Genomic DNA, 331 nt, shown 5'->3' with positions numbered 1-331 from the left:
GTCCCTTCTTCCCTAACAAAAGAGCCCTCCAAAGCCCGGCGTCGGAGGCTGGACATCTGTCGCCGTTTGGGGGGGCCGGCGTGGTCATTGAAAAGAAGCAGTGACCTGTCAGCTTTGATTGATGGCCGCAAACCTCCGGGCTCGACCCCTCGTGTGGGAAAAGAAGTCCCGCCAAGGAAAGTCCCCTTTCACATGCTAATTCTGGGTTATAAATACAGCAGAGGAGCAGCGGCGCAGCAAAGAGCCCGTTGGGAAAGGGAGCGACCCACTGCCCGAGTGCCTCCTTCCCGTCCCGTCCTCCCGGCGCCCGGGGCGGGCAGGCTGGATTACA

Source organism: Phaethon lepturus, unplaced genomic scaffold (assembly GCF_000687285.1).
Source record: "Phaethon lepturus isolate BGI_N335 unplaced genomic scaffold, ASM68728v1 scaffold17710, whole genome shotgun sequence".
Lineage (NCBI taxonomy): Eukaryota > Metazoa > Chordata > Aves > Phaethontiformes > Phaethontidae > Phaethon > Phaethon lepturus.
This window is presented reverse-complemented; position numbering follows the sequence as displayed.